Source organism: Solanum lycopersicum, chromosome 3 (assembly GCF_036512215.1).
Source record: "Solanum lycopersicum chromosome 3, SLM_r2.1".
Lineage (NCBI taxonomy): Eukaryota > Viridiplantae > Streptophyta > Magnoliopsida > Solanales > Solanaceae > Solanum > Solanum lycopersicum.
The window spans coordinates 16,709,474-16,732,619 of NC_090802.1; the positions used below are offsets into that span (position 1 = coordinate 16,709,474).

Genomic DNA, 23,146 nt, shown 5'->3' on the forward strand with positions numbered 1-23,146 from the left:
TGACCAGATCTTTCATAAATTTGGCATAACCGGGCATTTGTTCTAGAGCTTCTACCAAAGGGACATTGATAGAAAGCTGCTTCAACATTGTTATGAAGCGCCGGTATTTACCATCCTCGGTATTTTTCACTAATCTCTGAGGGAAGGGTGGTGGTGGCCTAGGCATTGGAATTACCTTGATAGGTACTTCTGCATCTTTTCCATTACTATCCTCTGCTTCACCACTACCCTTTACCACATTATCATTATCCTTTCTCACATTTTCCAGTAGATGGCATAGGTCGGTCAACGGTTTGCTTACCACCCCGAGTAGTGATTGCCATACAGTGCGCATCTTTGGATTTTGAACAGTGTTGCTAGGAAGAGTTCCCGGTTGCCGTGTGTTCACTATCGCAGATAATTGGGCCATTTGTAACTCCATATGCTTAATCGAAATTGCATGTGTATCAACTTTCTGCCCAATACAAGCTAAATCACACCTCAACTCTTTAATGTGTTCATTACTACTGTCGAACCTCCTCATCATTTTGTGCAACATATCCTCAACTCGCGCCATACTATCTCCACCATCCCTAGGAGTAACTTCACGATTTTGAGAAGGGACATAGGGCCCATTCCTGTCGTTTCCATTATCATAGTTACCCCTCTTAAAGTTGTTGTAGCAGTTGTAGTTTCCATCACGGACATAATGATCCTCACGATTGTAGTTACCATAATTCCGACCTTGGTTCCCTTGACCTTGGTGCAAATTATCCTGATTTCTGCGTTGGGCGCTTGGTCGGAAACCCCCCGTCTTCTCATTTACTAAATAAGTGTCCTCCGCATAAAAGCACTCATCATTAGAAGGTGGTGGTTTAGCCAAGTAGTTTACTGCATTTATCTTTTCTGTAACCCCTGTGACATGTTTTAGTACCAACCCAAGCTCAGTTCTCATCTGAGCCATTTCTTCACGAATCTCATCTGTGGCTGGGTTGTGAGTGGACTGTACTGCGAAGGTGTTTCTCCCTGTATTAGACTTTCTAGTATTCCAAGCTTTGTTATTCCGGGAGATTTTCTCTAATTTTTCAGCGATCTCACCATAAGGACACTCCCCATAAGATCCACCTGCTATAGTGTCCAACACCGCTTTATTGTTATCATCCTGTCCTTGATATAAGTATTCCTTCAGTGACTCATCATCTATACGTTGATTTGGAATACTTCTCAAGAATGAGGTCAATCTATCCCAAGAACTACTAACTGACTCTCCTGGTAGTGCCACAAACTTATTCCCTCTGTCTTTGTGGTTTAGTTTCTTGGAGACCGGATAGTAGCGTGCTAAGAAAACATCTCTTAATTGGTTCGAAGTGATGATTGAGTTGTATGGGAGCTCAGTGAACCAAATGGTAGCCTCTCCCGTCAGTAAGAGAGGAAACACTCTGAGCCCTATTACATCTAGTTCCAAATCAGGCCTCCCCATAAAACTTTTACACACTGCCCTTACCTTAGCTATATGGGCATGTGGATCCTCAGAAGGTAGCTCTGAAAAAAAACCTCTGGCAGTGAGCATTTGCATCAGGCTACTAGTTACCACAAAGGTGTGGCCTGTGGGTAGAGGGAGCAAGACAAGTGGCCCATCTGAGTCTGCTATGTTATCATACCCTCTGTAGTATGCTTGGGGCAAGGCCATGGAACGGGATTTTGTCCCCTCTGTTGATGTTCACCCGGAGCATCGGGTAACATTTGACAATGAACATCAACCGGAGCTGGGATGTTCTTGTTCGGATCGTCATTATTTATTCCCAAGTATCGATTAATATTGCGTAGTGTACGCTCTAACTCGTGATAGTAGGGAAAAAAGGGTTCTCTTCCTCTCCGTGTATTTGGCATACAAGGAGGATAGTTCTGAAAAGAAACCAAAAACTATAAAACAAAGTAAAATCAAGAAAATATCAACTAAACTATAGTAATAAGTTCAATTTAATCTAAAACCTAGATTCCCCGGCTGCGGCGCCAAAAATTGATACGCTCAAACTTACTTCTCGAATAAGAAGTAAAGCGGTCGTGTCAAGTAAATAACCCAACTAGTGAGGTTGGGATCGTTCCAATGAGGAAAATAGTCTAGACATAACTTCAACCTGTTATTACTATTGTTTGGTCAATGACTTCTTTGGAAAGTAAAAACATAAAAAAGGGGGGTTTTTATTTCTAAATGAGTGAAAATAAATAACAAACTTGAAAGAGACACTTAATAGCTTTGACAGTTGAATTTTACGTGTTAATTTTAATCAATTAATCAAGGTAATCAAGGTAACTAGGCTTTAACAGTTGAATTTTAATCAATCAATTAATCCTAGTATCTTACATGCAAAGTGATAAGTTATGTATTTCTAAATCCTTGGTCCGGTATCTAGAAAATCTCACTCCGCACCTTGGTCCGGCTACGTGTGTTGCTATCCTAACCCTTATCCTTACCTCATATTAAGCATTGTATTCGATATTTGACTAAGTTATTAACTCGTACCAATCAATACTAGCCTATTATATAGTATACACTAAATCTATGTTAATAATGCTTTTCCTATTATCTACATCCATGGTCCGGCAAGTAGAATTTAGGCGAGTTCTAACATTGTTAATCCGTTAAAAGGACTTCTAAGTGAAAGAATTATTAATACATGCAAGACACTATTCTTTAATTGTTATTTTAGTTAGGGTTTATCTCATTATTTGCCTATGGTTCCCACAACCCTAGTTATAGAGTTTAGTAACTCATAGCCATAAACACAATATTCAAATATAGTAGATAAGAATTCATGTACTTACTTCAATGAGAAAGAGTAAAATCCAAAGTTTGCTTGATTAATCTCCAAAAATCAATTGCAAGAATCTCAAAATCTAACACTAATACACAAAGTCTAATAATATGATGTTTATTCTAGCAGAGTCTAACAATACGATGTGTAACCTCAAAAATGAGATTTTTTCGAACTATTTATAAAAAAAAACAAAAACCTAACTAAACAAGGATTCTAATTGCTGGAATTCTGCCAAAACGCGGCTGGGTCAACGGACCTCACGACGGACCGTCGTGGTCACATCGGACCGTCATGGACACAACGGACCGTCATGGACTCTATCGTCCCATACTTGTGCAATTTCTTCTGATGCTCTCTTCATTCCCCTCGACGGCAAGTATGATGGACCGTCATAGGCACAATACTACGTCGAGGGTCTTCGTTCCAAAACATTTCAACTCTTGGAATCTGGGTACTAGGATCACTTCTCTAAAATTCACAACAAACCTGTAGGACAGACCATCATAGCCACAACGGACAGTCACAAGCTTTGTAACCCCACACTTGGTCAGACTTCCCCATCTTACTTCAGCAGCTTTACTACGCTGCCACCTACAGACCATCACAAGCACGACGGACCGTCATAAGCTCCGTAGGTGGTCTCTTATGCATTTCTTCGCTCAAAATCTCTTCATTGAACTATGGACAGATTTCCTGAAAAACAAAGAGAAACTTATATAAAAACTAGCTCAAAAATGCTTTTGGACACACTAAACTTAAGGAAAAAGTTTTAATAATACCGTGACACCACGGTATATCAATACTCGGATCCAAATATGATCACCCTCCATAAACACCAAGGCTCTAATTCTCTGGTCTGCATAACTCTTTTGTCAACTCTGAGCCGTCAATAATCTATACTGAATCATACGGACTTGCTCCATAGGATCTCTTAGACGGTCTGTATCAAAAGAGTCCATCTCTGCCGAATCAAACCAACCAATCGGAGACCTACACCATCTTCCATACAACACCTCAAATGGGGCCATCTTGATACTAGAGTGATAACTATTATTATAGGCAAACTCCGCTAATGGTAGGCACGAAAATCGATCACACACGCTCGAATCATATCTTCCAATACCTGAATGGTTTGCTTAGATTGACCATCTGTCTGAGGGTGAAACGCCGTATTCATATCTAACTGAGTACCCAGGCAATGTTGTAATGCCTTCCAGAAATGAGAAGTAAATAGTGAACCCCGATCCGATATGATATAAATTGGAACTCCATGTAGTCGCATAATCTGACTGATATATAGCTCGGCTAACTTATTTGCCGTATACTTCACCCTAACCGGAATAAAATGGGCAGACTTGGGCAGCCTATAAACAACAACCCAAATAGAGTCATAACCACCCACGGTGGTAGGCAAACCCACAATAAAGTCCATAGTAATCCGCTCCCACTTCCAAGTAGGAATAGGCATCCTCTGAGATACACCCCCGGGCCGCTGGTGCTCACACTTGACCTGCTAGCAAGTCAAAAACCTCGAAGCAAAGTCTGTAATATCTCTCTTCATTCCACACCACCAGTAATGTTGACTCAGATCATGACACATCTTCGCCGCTCCCGGATAGATGGAATACCGAGACCAATGTGCCTCCTCAAGAATCAATCTAATCAAATCGCCTGTCTTAGGCACACAGATCCTGCCTCCGCTCCGTAAGACACCATCAGAATCAAAGACAACCTCCTTAGCTTCTCCACTCAATGCTTTTTCTTGAATGAGACATAATTTTTCATCATTAAAATTGTATGCACGAATCTTCTCGACTAAAGAAGATCAAGCCTCAATAAAAGTAATCATCCCATCACTCTCCTCGGAAATCTGCAATCGGACAAGACTGATAGCTAACAATTGAACATCTCTAGCCAATGGTCTCTCCTCAACACTAAGAGATTCAAGAGTCACCATGCTATGAGTCTTCCTACTGATAGCATCGGCCACAACATTGGCCTTCCCTAGATGATACAAAATAGTCACATCATTGTCCTTCACAAACTCAAGCCATCTTCGCTGCCTCAAGTTCAAATCTCTCTAACTAAAGATACACTGAAGACTGCGATGATCAGTAAAGATGTCACAATGCACTCCATACAAATAATGACGCCATAACTTAAGTACAAATACCATAGCCGCCATCTCCAAATCATGAGTAGGGTAGTTCTTCTCATGGGACTTCAATTGCCTAGAAGCATAAGCAATCACTTTCCCCTTCTGCGTCAACACACCACCCAATCCAATTCCTGAAGCATCATAATACACTATAAACTCTACACCCTCCTCAGGTAGAGTCAACACATGAGCTGAAGTGAACAAAGTATTGAATTTTTGATAGCTCTCCTCACACTCATTAGACCATTGAAACCGCACATCCTGTCGAGTCAATCTAGTTAATTGAGCTGCAATAGTAGAGAAACTCTGAACAAATCGTGGATAATATCCTGCCAATCCCACAAAACTTCGAATCTTAGTAGGTGAAGTAGTTCACGTCCAGCCACTAACTGCCTCAATTTTGGCCGGATCTACTCTAATACCCTTCTTTGACACTACTGTCCCAGGAATGTCACAGAAGTAAGCCAGAACTCACACTTTGAGAACTTGGCATACAACTTCTCTTCTCTCAACCTCTGAAGTCCAATCCTCAGGTGTCTGACATGGTCCTCCTCAGTCTTGGAGTAAACCAAGATGTCATCGATGAAAACAATCACAAAAGAATCAAGGTATGGTCGAAACACCCCATTCATCAACTCCATGAATGTTGCAGGGGCATTAGTCAATACAAAGGACATCATTAGGAATTCATAATGCCCATACCGAGTTCGAAAAGCTTTCTTAGGGATATCTGATTCCCTAATCTTCAACTTATGATACCTAGACCTCAAATCAATCTTAGAGAACAATGATGCTCCCTGTAACTGATCAAATAAGTCATCAATACGCAGAAGAGGATACTTATTCTTCACAGTTACCATGTTCAATTGTCTGTAATCAATACTCATTCTCATAGTCCCATCCTTCTTCTTCACAAACAATACAGGGGCACCCCAAGGTGACACACTAGCGCGAATAAAACCCTTACTCAATAAATCCTACAACTGATCCTTCAATTCTTTCAACTCTGCTGGAGCTATACGATATGGAGGGATATAAATAGTTTTAGTGCCCGGCTCGAAATAAATAGCAAAATTGATATCCCTAAAGGGAGGAACACCTGGAAGGTCAGAAGGAAATATATCGGGAAACTCTTGAACCACGGGAAAAGAGTCCATGGGAGGTGGTTTAACGCTAGTATTCCGAATAAAAGCTAAGTAAGACAAACACCCCCTCTCCACCAATCTCTAAGCATGGATAAAAGAGATGATCTAGCTACGATAAGAAACACTAACACTCTTCCACTCAACCCTTGGAACACCAGGCATTGCTAAAGTCACAGTCTTAGCATTACAATCAAGAACAACATGATAAGGAGAAAGCCAATCCATACCCAAGATAACATCAAAGTCTACCATCCCCAGAATGATTAAGTCTACCCAAGTGTCATACCTAGCCAAGGAAATAAGAAAGGATCGATACACTCGATCCACCACTAAGGGCTTACCCACGGGTGTAGAAAAACGAACAGGTACAGTCATGCTATCACATATCATATCAAATTTAGCATCAAAATACGTACACACATAAGAGAATGTAGAACCTTGATCAAACAACACAGACGCAGGTCGATGGCATACTGGGAAAGCATCAGAGGTCTCCGCCTCCGGTCTCCCCACGAAAGCATAGCAGTGGGCTCCTCGTCCACCTTTAGCCTGGGTGGTACCTCTACCCCTACTCTGCTGCGCTACAACACCACCACAAGAAACTCTATCACCTTTATATGACTGAACTCTGCCACGACCTCTACCCTGTGGAGATGGTGGTCTAGTCTGGAATAAAGAATTAGGTCGACACCCACCACGACCCTTTTGTGAAGTACACTGCCGCATTACATGATTGGGATCTCCATAAGTAAAACAAAATCTCTGACTTGGGAACTGTTATGTGGACCCTGAAAACACACTATAATTTCCTCGCCTTATAGGTCACTGCTATGAACCGTTCGAGCCCTGACCCGGTCTATAAGAACCCCTAGATGTCTGGCCACCCTCAAATAACGGCATAGATGCATGAATAGATCCCCGTTGTTGAAAAGAGCCACTCACTCTCTGTGATCCCCTACCTCCAGATGAGTCACCATGAAACTGGCCTGATATACGGGCCCTTTTAGGGTCCCCAAACTCCTCTCGCTCCATAAATTCCGCCTCTTTGGCGGCGCTCACAGTGGACTTGAAAGAAGCCCCCTCCCTAGATGCCCGAAACACAGATGACCTGATAGAGAAAGTCAATCCCCAAACAAATCTGCAGATCCTCTCTGTCTCATTTGGAATAATGGCCAACGCATGCCTAGACAACAGGCAAAAACGTGCCTCATACTCTGTAATCGATAAACCATCCTGTCTCAGACTCTCAAACCTCAAGCGACTCTCCTCTCTCACGCTCCATGGGATAAAACGATCTAGGAATGCACTAGAAAACTGCTCCCAAGTCCCGGAAGGAGATCCAACTCGCAAACCCACTGAATAAATCCTCAACCAGTCTCTCGCTGGTCACGAAGCTAGAGTGCAGCATATCGAACCCCATATGACTCAGCTAATTCAACAACCTCTAGTAACTCTCGGCAGGTTGTTAGAAACTCATGAGCGTCCTCACTCTTCCCACTCTAAAACTGAGGTGGGTCCATCTTTCGAAAACACTCATACCTACGCTGCTCATCCTCTGTAAAAACATCCATCGATGCAACTTGACGCCCAAATGCTGGTGCAACATCATTCTGTACCGCGGGATCTACTGGTAGTTGCCCCACCGCATCCTGAACAACTGGAGCTTGTTGCTGCTCTTGGGTCTGAGCCCCCTCTCTAAAACGAGAGTCATGTAGTATGGTAGTCGCACCACCACCCTGAGAAAATCCCTCTAGCACACTTAACACCCTCAAAAGTGTATCCTTAAGCAAGGGTGTGACTACAGGATCAAGAGGAACCTGGTTCTCTCTACCATCAATCTGAGGTTCTGTAGAGACCGCTCTAGCACGACCATTCACTGGTGCTGCTCCACGTCCATGACCTGTGGCTACTATCGTACTATTAGCACGACCTCTAGCTCGACATCAACCCCTACCCCTAGCTGGGGCCTCAACAACTGCCTTGGGAAGTGCCTCCCCTCTACCACCAGTAACATTAGTTCTAGTCCTCGTCATCTGTCAAAAGGGTATACAACAACTCAATACTAAAGAAGGTGACTACAGACGATGAAAAAGAATGAATAAAAGGAAGTTTCCTGGCAACTTTTATAGCCTTTCAAAGATGAGTCCAGACGTCTCCGTACTGATCCTTGAGAATCTACATAGACTCGGCTTGTATACACGTGAGACCTATGGACCTGGGTCTCTGATACCATTGGTCACGACCAAAAAACAGAAGTGATGGCACTCATCTTATCCTACCAAGTGTCACGACCAAAAATGGACGTGATGGCACTCGACTTTTCCCACCAAGACAAGTCATCCTAAAACTAAACCACTAACATAAAGTGTGGAAATAAAATATACGTAACTTAACAAAAAAACCCAAAACCTGGTAGTCACGTGTACAAGTATCTAAAATATAACAATTGATTAAAAAAAAACACAAGTGTCAAATGAACTTGTTTCTAGAATAGAACAAGATCATAATTAAGGAGAAAAAAGTTTGCTGACATGACAAGCAACTACCTCACAATCCTCCACAAGATGCCTCCGAAACGAAAAGAATGACAGGTATCACGAAAATCTGGGCTCGTAACCTACAAAAATTTGTAGAAGTAAGGGGTAAGTTCCAAACCACGCGGTACCCAACAAGCAAACTTCTAAACACAAGTTAAGTGAATAAAATACTGGTACTCCTTACACCCTATCTAAACCTCCATGCTACACCCTAACATTTTATAGTTTACCAAAGACACAACTCAATAACCACACTCTATCAGTTTACACATTCTCAATAACAACTCAATATTCAACATTCACAAGCTTAACAGAGAAACAATCACAAGATCAGCAAAACACATGTTCAAGTTCATCAATAATAAAAATTGCAATTCCATGAGATGCAATGTTAAATATAGTGATGCATGTCTTTCTTAACGATACACACCCACTGTCTCTCAGTCCGGGATCCATGGGGGACATATCTGTCCATGCATCTGTCGCGGCGCACAACACGATCCTTGATAATAGTAACCGTCGTGGCGCGCAATATGTCCCTCGAAATATAATATCTATCCTGACTTGCGATACGACCCTCGAAATGGTAAATCCTCTTACCACAACCATGTCTCAGATACAATGCAAATGACATGCTCAAATGACATGAAGAGATAACCATTTTGATAACAAAGCGCAATTTACTGTAAGAAGTTCAACACCAACAAATAAGCAACAAGTCTCCAAGTCATTCTCAATACCACACAAGAGAATACACGAATTTCATACGCTTAACAACGGTTTAGAAATCCATTTGCCTTTGTCAATCGAATAATCAATCTAGGGCATGAGTCTTCCCTTTCTGTTGAGCTTTCGAATCAATGGGATCTATTCAAGTATAAATATTCACAATAAAGTTTCAGAACTAACAACACCCAAATTTTTATAGGTTTAACCTTGAATTAAAAATAGACCCACATTTATAATTAAGTTTGTAACTCTCGATGTAAATTAACATTTCAACCATCATATTTTTTTCAAGTTCCATGCCTAGGGTTAAGTTCCAATTCCTCCACATAAAAAAAACAATTGGCATTCAGGGAATATAATTCACCTACTACTTGATTTCTTATCTAAATATTTTAACACATTGAATTTCTAGGCGATAAATAAAGAAAGTAACCACATTTTGGTTAATTAACACATGACCCATACTTAAGTTGCATAAAAAACATTATAAAAATATGCAGAACCCTACTTGTGCATAATTATCAAATATTAATTGCTTTCATGATTTTTACCACTAGTTTATACTTGTCAAAAATTTTCTACCACCCATATTACTATAGTAACGAGAAAAATATTTAAGAAATCCAAACATTAATCTAATAGATAAATAATAAAAGCCTCCAGATCGATAGAAAATTTATACTCTCTATATATACCTCTTTATCTTAACAATTTTACATTCAAACAAACCTTTACGATTTAAGATGTAGTTTTACCTGATCTTGACCTGCGGCTCCTTTATTCTACAAGTAAGTTTTCTTCCTCTCTTTCGTTTCCTTTTCCTTCTGAGTATTTTTTTTCCAGCTTTTCTTTCGTCAGTTTCTGACTTTCAACCATATAATACCTTGCCCTTATTTTATTTTATTTAGTTAATTAATTATTATATAATCACTTATTTAATTTGAAAATCATCCCACTTACCCTCACGAGACATAAATTATATATAAAACTATAAAAATGAGTTAAATCAGAAAAAAAAGGTCAAATTCATAAAATTACTAAGAGGGTCGTTACAAAGAGGAGAAACGAGAGCACGACATGAAACAAGAAGTGAATTGAAAACTGTTGCCTTCAGGTCTCCAGTTCTTCTAGTAATAATAGTAGTATTTAAATTTTGTTTAGCTTGAATGGTTATAGGTGTTGATGTATTAATTGTTATTTGAAAATTTTGAATACAAAAGTGAGGAAGAATGTGGTGTTATAGCAATTATAAAAGGTATCATATATAATATATTATATATATGTGAGCAGATTCCCTCCTCATTAGAATTGGTACTATTAATTAGAAGTATTGGCAGTGTCTTTAATTTTTATAATTTACAATTATTATAATTATTATTATATCATTATTATTAGCGTAGATGTTAACCTTGGAGATACATTTAATTTAGTGATTTTCTGGATTTTTGGGTAAAATTGAGAAGGAAATAGACTAGTTTTAAAAAGCATTACGTGATATGCAAATGATCTTAGAAACTGGTGATTTCCGGTTACGAATAGTTCTTGTTATGAAAATTATTAGTGTTAATATAGATGTATATATATTTATATATATATATACTTATTACCTGATCTATAATTTAATATGAAACAAACTAAAGATATACATATGTAATAATAATTTATAACTAAGGAATTTATGTGTTATACTGTGGAAAATTGGACGCATTAAGTTTTGTATATTTAATGCATGCATGTGCTATGCTTCTCAGGTGGTATAGTTGGGTTGTTGTCAGTCCGTAGCCACTGGTTTTGTGATAGTGGCTTTCAGAGATTAGTATTAATATTTTATTTTTGCATTATAAATTTATATTTTTATATCTGAAAATAGATAATTAAATATTAGGTGGATCAAATTATTTAAATTCTATTAAAGTTATGTTAAATGGGGGAATTTAGACTTACCTTTAGGTTTGAACTTTAAAATTGATTATATAAATAGATGAGTTTTTGAATCTAGGCTGAACATAGAGTAAATTGAGTGTTTATAGATTCGTTTACTTACAAGTTATGCATATGTATATACTTAATAGATTGGAAAAATTAGGAGGCAATAAGAAAAGGAAGGTCATTGGAGAAGTAGTTACTTGACTTCGATATTTCGATGTAGGTAGGTGTAACAACCTGTTTAGTCGGATCGATCAGTAGAATTATTTTTGATAAAAACTAACTGGGTCGATGGATCACGCAACGGACCGTCATGGTCACGACGGACCATGATGGACTCCGTCGTCCCATACTTGTGTAATTTCTTCTGTTGCTCTCCTCACTATTCTCGACGACAGGTATGATGAACCGTCATAGGCACGACGGTCCATCGAGGGTCTTCGTTCCAAAACACTTCAACTCGAAAATCTGGGTACTGGGATCGACACTCTGAACTTACCGACGGAATTGCAGGACGGACCGTCATAAATACAACAGACGGTCACGAGTTGCGTAACCTCACTATTGAATTTAACTCTCTGAACTTTGTGACGGACCTGCAGGACGGACCGTCGCAGATACGATGGGCTATCACAAGCTGTGTAATCCCGACTTAGTCAGACTTCCGCTAATAGTTTTAAAGGGGTGTTTTGGACTATTCATGGTCATAATTAAGAAATTAGTGAGGTAAGTTTAATAATTTATTGCTTGGGGGTTAAAAAAGATAATAGGGAAATAAATAGTGGGTTACTTTTATCATAACGGATTATATGATAATTAGGGTAAAAGTAAAAGAATTTGGGGAGGAAAAATAAAAAAAAACAGAGGGGAACGAACGAGCGAGAGAGAGAGAGAGAGAACGAAGAGGACATCAAAGGAATTGGGAAGGTAGTTTGCTTGAACACGATTCTTCGGAGGAAGTAGGTTATGGTTTATTTCTATGTGATAGATAAACTCTAAATAGCGATTTATATGTATTGGGTGGTATTGTAAAGTCTTCTATATGCTTGATTGTGTTTGTATGTTGTGATTGTGTAATTGTGGTGGATAAGAATGATGAGACTGTTGAATCTTCAATCTTAAATCCTTTTTATTAAGATGACGCCTTGACATAAAGAAGACTTGATGAAATAAAATAATGAGATAAATGGATCGGAGTGTCATGTTCCGATACGGTAATATTGGATCGGAGTGTCACGTTCTGAAACGGTAATATTGGATCGGAGTGTCACGTTTCGACACGGTAATATTGGATCGGAGTGTCACATTCCGACACGGTAGTATTAGGGGATCGGAGTTTCACGTTCCGACACGATAATAATAAAGAGAATGAATCTTGAATTATGTTAATATACTAAAATTCGAAGAACCTATTTCCCAAATGAGTATGGTGTGGAGGCTTGAGTCCTCATAGGTGTACTTGGTGTTGTTGCTAATGGTTGTTGTACTTGTTGACTGCCACCTGTTAAGTATTATGGTTGATTTTATATTATTATTCAGTATCTATTGCTTTCTATTTTGAGTTGACCGATGATACCTACTCAGTACGTGTTCCTTGTAATGACCCCTACTTGTAATTTTCTTCTTTGTTATTTGTGGAGTGCAACAAGCGTGCCATTGACTTCGACTCGTCCTCAGATCTAGCCAGTCTTCAGCACATGAGAGTTCAAGGTGAGCTATTCTTCCTAGCTTGTGCTAGATTCTCTCCTTCACGTCTTGATGTCTTGAAGTTCGGACATGGACCATCCTTTTACTTATTTTATCTTCTTAATACTCTTAGATTTAGAAATTTGAGGATAGATGTTCTTGATGTGATGACTTCAAGATTTTGGGAATAATAAGTATTAAACTTTAGAAGTTTATTTAATTGATTAGGTTAATAAGTTTTGGATCTTCCGCATTATTTTTACCATTCATAATTGATATACTAGTAAATGTTGGGGTTTAGATTTGTTGGTTTGCTCACCTAGGAGGATAAGTGTGGGTGCCAGTTGCGGATCGTTTGGTCGTGACAAAGTTGGTATCGGACCGTTAGGTTCGTTGGTCTCATCACACAAGAACGAGTCTAGTAGAGTCTTGAGGAAACGGTAGCGGGACGCCCTTACTTTTCTTTGAGAGGCTATAGGACTTAAGGAAAATTCCATTCTTTCTTTCTTTCGTGCTATTACTTGGATCCAATTGGTATCTACGTGATACAAATGAGTATTTGACATCCTCACTCTATTTCGCAGATGGTTAGAATTAGAGCAACAACTGTGCCAACACCAACACCGGCAAGACAGGGTGCGTCTGAGCCGGCCATTGGGGCTGTAGCTCGAGGAGGAGCAGTGGCAAGAGGCCGTGGTAGAGGTCGCAGGAGGACGTCCTCTAGAGGTAGAGGACAAGTACCTGGTCCAGCTAGTAATAGGGCCGTAACTCCTCCACCGACTGATGAGGTAGTAAGAGAGGGTGAAGAAGGGGAAAATGAGCAGGTTCAAGATGAGGAATTACCACCCCAGCCTACCCCAGAGATGATTAATTAGGTTCTTACTTATCCTAGCGGGTTATCTGATCAGGGCCAGACACCTCCAGTGTTTCCTGCACCAGCACCTCAGGTTCCGGGAGTACAACATGCAGCTGTTGTGGCTCCCCGCATGGATGCCTCATTGGAAGTAGGCACGTTTCCTCGATTGACTACAGGGTCTATAATGACGAGTGATCACCATGAACTTTTCACTAAATTCTTGAAGTTGAAACCTCAAGTCTTCAAGGGTGTTGAATCTAAGCATGCCTATGATTTTCAGGTTGATTGTCATGAGCTGTTACATAAGATGGACATAGTAGAAAGATTCGGTGTTGAGTTTGTGACCTATCAGTTTCAGGGGAATGCCAAAATTTGGTGGCGGTCATATGTTGAGTGTCAACTAGCACAGGCACCACCTATGACTTGGGCATCATTCTCTAGCTTATTTATGGAGAAGTATATACCCCAGACTTTGAGGGACAAGAGGAGAGATGAGTTCCTAAGCCTAGAGCAAGGCAGGATGTCTGTTACTGCATATGAGGCTAAATTTCATGCACTATCCAGGTATGCCACCCAGCTTTGCTTCAGTCCACAAGAGCGGATTCGCCATTTTGTGAAAGGATTGAGGTCAGATTTGCAGATCCCAGCCTTACAAGAAGCTGTTGCAGCAAAATTCTTTTAGGAAGTGGTTGATTTCGTGATAGAGGTGGAGGGGGTGAAGCCAGGCGACTTCACCATGGCGTCGACATCTAAGAAGTTCCGCAAGGGAGGTGAGTTTAGTGGTTCTTACTCCAGAGGGCAATGTTCAGGAGGTTACCCAGCCTGACCTATTCAGTCTTCACTGCATGTTGTAGCTGGGGTCCATCGCAGACCAGTCAGCATTTCTCTGAGTTTGTAGGTTATCCCCAGACTCCATCATTCTCACAGAGACCTATGCTTGACTCCAGAAATTGTTATGAATGTGGAGAGACTAGACATATTAGGAGGTATTATCCAAAACAGAGTTACAGACCCCTAATAGTTAGAGGTAGAGTTGGTCATGGGAGAGGCCGCCGTTCTGGAGGACGTGCTGGCCAAGGTAATGGTGGTCACCAAATCAGTCGGGGTGGTGGGCAAGCTGGAGCTACTGCAATGCAACATGGTTGAGGCAACGGGCAGATAGGTGATAGGGCCCATTGTTATGCTTTCACCGGGAGGTCTGAAGCAGAGACATCTGATGTTTTTATCACAGGTAATCTTTTGGTTTGTGATTGTATGGCTTCTGTATTATTTGATCCTGGATCCACATTTTCATATGTATCTTCCTCCTTTGCAACTGGTTTTGATTTATATTGTTATTTGCTTGACATGCCTATTCGTGTCTCTACTCCTGTGGGTGAATCTGTAATAGTTGAGAAGGTGTATAGGTCTTATCTTGTGACTTTTGTGGGGAGCAATACTCATGTAGATTTGATTATCCTAGAGATGGTTGATTTCGATGTAATTCTGGGTATGACTTGGCTTTCTCCAAATTTGCAATCTTAGATTGTAATTCTAAAACTGTGACATTGGCCAAGCCTAGGACAGATCCGCTAGTGTGGGAGGGTGACTATATTTCCACTCCAGTTCATATCATCTCCTTTCTTTGTGCTAAGAGAATGGTTAGTAAGGGTTGTTTAGCTTTCTTGGCACACCTCAGGGATGATACTTCACAAGTACCTTTAATTGAGTCTGTCTCGATAGTCCGTGGGTTTCTGGATGTGTTTCCTGCAAACCATCCTGGTATGCCACCGGATAGGAGTATTGATATTTTTATTGATCTGGAGCCAGGTACTCGCCCCATTTCCATACCCTCTTATAGAATGGCTCGAGCTGAGTTAAGGGAGTTAAAGACCCAACTTCTAGAGTTGTTAGGTAAACGTTTTATTAGACCAAGTGCATCCCCTTGGGGTGCTCCTGTTTTATTTGTGAAGAAGAAAGATGGAAGTTTTTAGATGTGCATAGACTACAGGCAGCTGAATAAAGTAACTATTAAGAACAAGTATCCTATTCCTCGCATTGATGATTTGTTCGATCAGTTACAAGGTGCTTGTACCTTCTCAAAAATTGATTTGAGATCTGGTTATCATCAATTTAAAATACGGGCAACAACTGTGCCAAATACTTCTTTTCGAACCAGGTATGGGCATTATGAATTCTTAGTAATGTCTTTTGGTCTGACGAATGCCCCTGCTGCTTTCATGAGCCTGATGAACGGGCTTTTTAAGCCATATCTGGACCTCTTTATTAATGTATTTATTGATGATATACTGATATACTCAAAGAGTAGGAAAGAACATGAGGAGCATTTGAGAATTGTATTGGAGTTGTTAAGAGAGAAAAGGTTTTATGCCAAATTCTCCAAGTGTGAGTTTTGGCTCGATTCAGTGTCCTTCTTGGGGCATGTGGTTTCTAAGGATGGTGTGATGGTGGATCCTTCTAAGATCGAAGCAGTGAAGAGTTGGGTAAAACCTATTAATGTTACAGAGGTAAGGAGCTTTGTTGGTTTAGCTAGCTACTACTGTCGATTTGTCAAGGGATTTTCTTCTAATGCTTCCCAACTAACAAATTTGACTAAGCAGAATGTTTCATTTGTATTGTCGGACGAATGTGAAAAAAGCTTCCAGAACCTCAAGACCTTGTTGACTACTGCACCAATTCTTACCTTGCCAGTGGAAGGTAAGAATTTCATTGTTTATTGTGATGCATCTTATTCTGGTTTGGGTGCAGTGCTAATGCAGGAGAGGAATGTAATTGCTTATGCTTCGAGGCAACTAAAAGTGCATGAACGTAACTATCCGACCCATGATTTGGAGTTGGCTGCAGTCGTGTTTGCATTAAAGCAATGGAGACATTATCTATATGGGGTTAAGTGTGAAGTCTATACAGATCATCGTAGTTTACAGTATGTTTTTACTAAGAAAGATTTGAATTTGAGGCAGAGGAGGTGGATGGAACTACTGAAGGACTATGATATTACTATTTTGTATCACCCAGGAAAAGCTAATGTTGTGGCAGATGCTTTAAGTAGAAAAGCAGGGAGCATGGGAAGTCTAGCCCACATACAGGTTTCTAGACAGACGCCCACTGGCTAGAGAGGTTTAGACTCTCGCTAATGACATTATGAGGCTTGAAGTACTAGAGAAGGGAGGATTTTTGGCTTGTGTGGAGGCAAGATCTTCTTTTCTTGACGAGATTAAGGAAAAACAGTTTACTGATGAGAAACTGATCCTAATTCGAGACATGGTATTACGAGGAGAGGCTAAAGAGGCAATAATTGATGAGGAAGGCGTTTTGAGAATTAAGGGAAGGGTATGTTGCCCCGTGTGGTTAATTTGATTTACACTATTCTTACAGAGGCTCATAGTTCAAGGTATTCTATACATCCTGGTGCGACCAAGATGTATGGTCACCTAAAGCAACATTTTTGGTTGAGTAGGATGAAGCGTGACATTGTTGATTTTGTATCCCAATGCTCGAATTGTCAGCAGGTAAAGTATGAACACCAGAGCCTAGAGGAATACTGCAGAAAATGCCCATTTCTGAATGGAAATGGGAAAGGATTGCAATGGATTTTGTGGTTGGTCTTCCAAAGACATTGGGTAAGTTTGATTCTATTTGGGTAATTGTTGACAGATTAACTAAGTCTGCTCACTTCATTCCGGTCAAGGTGACTTACAATGCAGAGAAGTTAGCCAAACTCTATATCTCAAAAATTGTTCGATTGCATAGAGTTCCACTTTCCATCATATCAGATAGAGGTACACAATTTACTTCTATGTTTTGGAGAACATTGCATGCTGAATTAGGTATTAGGTTGGATCTTACTACTGCATTTCACCCTCAGATCGATGGTCAGTCTGAGCGAACGATTCAGGTGTTGGAGGATATGCTTCGTGCATGTGTGATAGAATTTGATGGTCATTGGGATAACTTCTTACCCTTAGCAGAGTTTTTATACAATAATAGCTATCACTCAAGTATTAATATGGCCTCATTTGAGGCACTGTATGGGAGGAGATGTAGGTCTCCCATTGGTTGGTTTGATGCATTTGAGGTGAGACCATGGGTACCGATCTTTTGAGGGAATCGTTAGATGAAGTAAAATTCATTCAGGAGAAGCTTCTAGAAGCTCAGAACAGGCAGAACGAATATGCAGATCGAAAGGTTAGGGACTTTGATTTTATGGAGGGTAAGCAAGTCTTGTTGAAGGTTTCACCCATGAAAGGGGTGATGCGGTTTGGTAAGTGAGGTAAGCTTAGTCCGAGGTATATTAGTCCATTTGAAGTTCTGAAGCGCCTGGGGGAGGTGGCTTATGAAATGGACTTGCCTCCAGGACACACAGGAGTGCACGCAGTATTTCATGTGTCTATGCTGAAAAAATACCATGGGGATCGAAACTACATTATTCGTTGGGATTCAGTTCTTCTTGATGAGAATTTTTCTTATGAGGATGAGTCTGTTTCTATTTTAGATAGAGAGGTCCACAAGTTGAGATCAAAGGAGAATGCATATATCAAGGTTCAGTGGAAGAATCGGCCAGTTAAAGAGTCCACTTGGGAGAATGAGGCTGACATACAAGAAAGATATCCACATCTTTTTACAGATTCAGGTACTCTTTGTCGCCCTAGATTTTCTTCTTGTGATCGTTCGAGGACGAACGATGGGTAAATTGGTATCTATTGTAACAACCTGTTTAGTCGGATCGATCAGTATAATTATTTTTGATAAAAACTAACTGGGTCGACGGATCACGCGACAGACCGTCATGGTCACGACAGACCGTGATGGACTCTGTTGTCCCATACTTGTGTAATTTCTTCTGTTGCTCTCCTCACTACCCTCGATGACAAGTAGGACAAACCGTCATATGCACGACGGTCCGTCGAGGGTCTTCGTTCCAAAACACTTCAATTCGGAAATCTGGGTACGAGGATCGACTCTCTGAAGTTCACGACGGAACTGCTGGACGGACCTTCATAAGTACGACGGACCGTCACGAGTTGCGTAACCTCACTATTGAATTTAACTCTCTGAACTTTGTGATGGACCTGCAGGAGGGACCATCGCAGATACGATGGGCCGTCACAAGCTGCGTAACCCCGATTAGTCAGACTTTGGCTAAAAGTTTTAAAGGGGTGTTTTGGACTATTCATGGTTATAATTATGAAATTAGTGGGGTAAGTTTAATAATTTATTACTTGGGGGTTGAAGAAGATAATAGGGAAATAAATAGTGGGTTACTTTTATCATAACCGATTATATGATAATTAGTGTAAAAGAAAAAGAATTTGGGGAGGAAAAATAAAAAGAACAGAGAGGAACGAATGAGCAAGAGAGAGAGAACCAAGAGGACAGCAAAGGCATTGAGAAGGTAGCTTGCTTGATCACGATTCTTCTATGGAGGTACGTTATGGTTTATTTCTATGTTATAGATAAACTCTAAATAGCGATTGTTATGTATTGGGTGGTATTGTAAAGTCTTCTATATGCTTGATTGTGTGTTTGTATGTTGTGATTGTGTAATTGTGGTGGATTAGAATGATGAGACTGTTGAATCTTCAATCTTAAATCCTCTCTTTTAAGATGATGCCTTGACATAATGAAGACTTAATGAAATAAAATAATGAGATAAATGGATCGGAGTGTCATGTTCTGATACGGTACTATTGGATCGGAGTTTCACGTTCCGACATGGTAATATTGGATCAGAGTGTAACGTTCTGACACGGTAATATTGGATCGGAGATTCACATTCTGACATGGTATTATTAGGGGATCGGAGTGTCACGTTCCGACACGATAATAATAAAGAGAATGAATCTTGAATTATGTTAATATACTCAAATTCGAAGAACCTATTTCCCAAATGAGTATGGTGTGGAGGCTTGAGTCCACATAGGTGTGCTTGGTGTTGTTGCCAATGGTTCTTGTACTTGTTGACTACCACCTGTTAAGTATTATGGTTGATTTTATATTATTATTCTATATATATTGCTTTCTATTTTGAGTTGACCGATGATACCTACTCAGTACATGTTCCTTGTATGGACCCCTACTTGTAATTTTCTTCTCTGCTATTTGTGGAGTGCAGAAAGCGTGCCATTGACTTCGACTCATCCTCAGATCTAGCCTGTCTTCAACACATAAGAGTTCAGGGTGAGCTATTATTCCTAGCTTGTGCTGGATTCTCTACTTCACGTCTCGATGTCTTGAAGTTCGGACATGGACCGTCTTTTTACTTATTTTAGCTTCTTAATACTCTTAGATTTAGAAATTTGAAGATAGATGTTCTTGATGTGATGACTTCGAGATTCTAGGAATAATAAGTATTAAACTTTAGAAGTTTATTTAATTGATTACATTAATAAGTTTTGGATCTTCCACATTATTTTTACTATTCATAATTGATATACTGGTAAATATTGGGGTTTAGATTTGTTGGTTCGGTCACCTAGGAGAATAAGTGTGGGTGCCACTTGCGGCTCGTTGGGTCGTGACAGTAGGTTATGGTTTATGCTATTTGATAGTAATCTCTTAATAGTTATTGATATGTATTGAATGATATTGTGAAGTTTTTTATGTACTTGATTGTGTGATTGTGTGACTTTGTTGTGTGTTTTGTGATTGGTCTGAAACCGTGAGACCGTGGAATTTATATTCTTGAACCCTCTTTATCGAAGTGATGCCTTGAATAAAGAAAGCTTGATGAAATATTATTAACGAATGGAAAAGTGGTGATACTAAATAATAAGCTAGTGATATTATAGGATCAGAGTTTCACGTTTCGACACAATATTCTTGGATCGAAATGTCACGTTCCAACACGGTTTTCTTGGATCGGAGTGTCAGTTCCGACATGGTATTCTTAGATCGGAGTGTCATGTTCCGACACGGTATTCTTGGATCGGAGTGTAACTTTCCCACATGATAATGTTAAAGGAAAAATATGTTGAATTAGTGGAAGATACTCAATCTCAAAGACTATACTCCCAAAATGGTTTGTTTAGGAGGCATGAGTCCTCATGTGTGATGTTGATACCGTTGACTTAATACGTACTTACTTTATTGTTATTGACACTTGTTCATGTTGTTTTTTAGTAATCACATATTTAGTGCTATAGTTGAGTTCATACAATTATTCTTTGTATATTAGTTACTATTTTGGGTTGACCGATGATACTTACTCTGTACATGTTACCTCGTACTGAGCCCTACTTGTTTTCTTCTTTGTTTTCCTTTTATCAAATGCAGTGAGTGTACCTATGACTTCTTATTTCCCACAGCTCTAGCCAGCCTCCGGCATATCAAGTTCCAGGGTGAGTTATCCATTCAAGCTCGTGTTGGATTCTCTCGGTGATGACATGATGTCCTATATTTTCGAACACATATCATTTTTTCTTTTATTTTAGTGTATTCGATTTTCTTAGACTTTGTATTGGAGATTAGATGTCCTTGATGTGATGACTATCATATTTTAGGATGATAAGTATTACACTTTAGAAACTTATTTAAATTGGTTGCTTAGTTTCTTTTGGAGCTTCCGCATTATTCATATTATTTATAGTTGAACTATTGGTATATGTTGGGGTTTAGATGTGTTGGTTCGCCCACCTAAGGAGGTAAGTGTGGGTGCCACTCACGACTTCTTTTGGGTCGTGACAAACTTGGTATCAGAGCATTAGGTTCGTTGATCTCATCACACAAGGACAAGTCTAGTAGAGTCTTGCGGAACGGTATGGGGACGCCTTTACTTTTCTTCGAGAGGCTATAGGACTTTAGGAAAACTCATTTATTTCTTTCTTTTGTTCTACTACTTGAATCAAATTGGTATCTAGTTGATACAAATTGGTATCTGGACTTCTTCACTCTATTTCAAATATAGTTTGTACTAGATTATTAGGAGTTGAAATAGCGACAAGAGAAAAAAAATATTCTTCGAAATAGGTATATTTTCTGGGTTGCAAAATATGGTGGTAGTCTCATGTTGACTGTCGATTAGTAAAGCCACTACTATGACATCATATAGTGAGGATATATCAGAGAGGGTCATCGATACTTACTTGGTTAGAGTTAGGAAGTGTGTCATTTTTGTTATTGCATTGGTCTTAGAAGTAAAGCGAATTGTTTGGCCTAGAGAGAGAACAAATTTGATAATGTTTTGCAATTATTCAATGAATAGAAATATGTGGGCTATTTGGGTACGATCTTATCGATAGGTATGATGTGTTCTAGTGAGGTATCTGACAGACTTTCACGGTGTGACAGTATTAGGGTTATGTGGAAAGGGTACGTCGATTGTCAAGTAAGAATACTAACTACTAAAGAAGTTATTAGTTGTATGACCTGTTCAGATAATGAGATTCGGTGTTTCATTCATATTAGAGAAACCAACTATGTATTACTACAAGCACTTTGAAATGCATTATTTGCCAGAAATATTTTAACGGTGGATTTTTGTTACAATACTAATATATTTAGCTTGTGAGATGTATCTGGAGGGTTCTGAATGAGGACTGACGATTTTATCTGGAGCTTCAAAAGGTAGATTGCTACTAAGATGACAGACTTATAGGGAACAAAAGTCCTATTGAGTATGCTTGGGTGAACTAAATTGAAGATTTTAGTAAGTAAATGCTTATAAAGTTGAGTTAGTCCCTTAAATTTGATTGGTATACCTGAGTTTAAGGTGTCATGTCGAGGAAAAGGTTCACTTCTTGATGATGAGAAGGTGTAGCTAAGCATGATGGTAAAAAGAGAAAGTGGTATATGACCTGTATGGTTTATGTTTGTTGTAATAGTATCGAAAATTCTCATTTAGAATTAGTTTTCTGGCAATAAAGTCTTGATAGTGTTTCACCGGTTCTGATATCGAATTTAGTATTTGCTAAGATTTGGACACTAAGTATAACCCTACTTGAAAAAGGATTGAAATTATTCTTTTTATTTGGTTTGCAATCCTATTAGGAAAAAAATTGGAATATAATCCTATTTGTAGTTGATTTTGACTTTGCAAGGAAAAACACAATTATATAAATAGAGGATGATCTTAAGAGAAAATTTGAACTACTCATTAGTATTCTCCTTGAAAGACATTAGGACATAAGGGAGGTTTTGAGAGAGAAGAGAGAAGAAATAAGAAAGATATTTATTTTGCTGCATACTTTTTCTCCAACCAGCAACTTTCAGATCGTGTTTCTCAGTTAACTAACCGTTGGATCAGGATAAAAGTTTAACTACGTGTTCCTTAGATCTTGGTGGTTGATTTGAACAATGGAGATTGGATTCAGATG

General features: G+C 39.4%; 2 long non-coding RNA genes across 2 annotated transcripts; one reads left to right on the forward strand and one right to left on the reverse strand.

The window, feature by feature from the left end:
* Positions 1 to 2,574: 2,574 nt before the first annotated feature.
* LOC138347196 (uncharacterized) lies at positions 2,575 to 10,824 on the reverse strand. Its single transcript, XR_011219892.1, has 3 exons — positions 10,123 to 10,824; positions 8,648 to 8,718; positions 2,575 to 3,491 (listed from the first exon to the last, which is right to left on the reverse strand). It is a non-coding gene; the product is annotated as an uncharacterized lncRNA (long non-coding RNA).
* On the forward strand, positions 9,939 to 21,367 carry LOC138347197 (uncharacterized). Its single transcript, XR_011219893.1, has 3 exons — positions 9,939 to 10,155; positions 13,564 to 15,066; positions 21,108 to 21,367. It is a non-coding gene; the product is annotated as an uncharacterized lncRNA (long non-coding RNA).
* Positions 21,368 to 23,146: the final 1,779 nt, after the last annotated feature.